Here is a 227-nt window from a genome sequence, read left to right as displayed (position 1 = left end):
CTTTAGGGAAAGATTTAACTACAGGAAATCAGGACGAAGACGATAGAGGGATTAATAGGTGTTGAAAGCACACAGAGAGCTCAATACATATTTGTTGACTGGACAAATGGATTAACTGAATTACTGTCCAGGAACAGACCCGGGACCTGCATGTGGGAAGGAGTGTGGTCCTTATGAAGTTGGTCACTGCCTCTTCTGCAATGTCTTTGTTTTAAGAATACTTTCCT

At 41.9% G+C, this 227-nt stretch overlaps 1 protein-coding gene across 2 annotated transcripts in view; it reads left to right on the top strand.

Moving 5' to 3' along the window:
* The window catches only part of KCNMB3 (potassium calcium-activated channel subfamily M regulatory beta subunit 3), an 11698-nt gene that overhangs the window by 8207 nt on the left and 3264 nt on the right, over window positions 1-227 (top strand). The gene's annotated exons all lie outside the window — the stretch shown is intronic.

Source organism: Pteropus alecto, unplaced genomic scaffold (genome assembly GCF_000325575.1).
Source record: "Pteropus alecto unplaced genomic scaffold, ASM32557v1 scaffold33, whole genome shotgun sequence".
Lineage (NCBI taxonomy): Eukaryota > Metazoa > Chordata > Mammalia > Chiroptera > Pteropodidae > Pteropus > Pteropus alecto.
The sequence above is the reverse complement of the archived record's forward strand: the minus strand, read 5'-3'. Positions and strand labels throughout refer to the sequence as shown.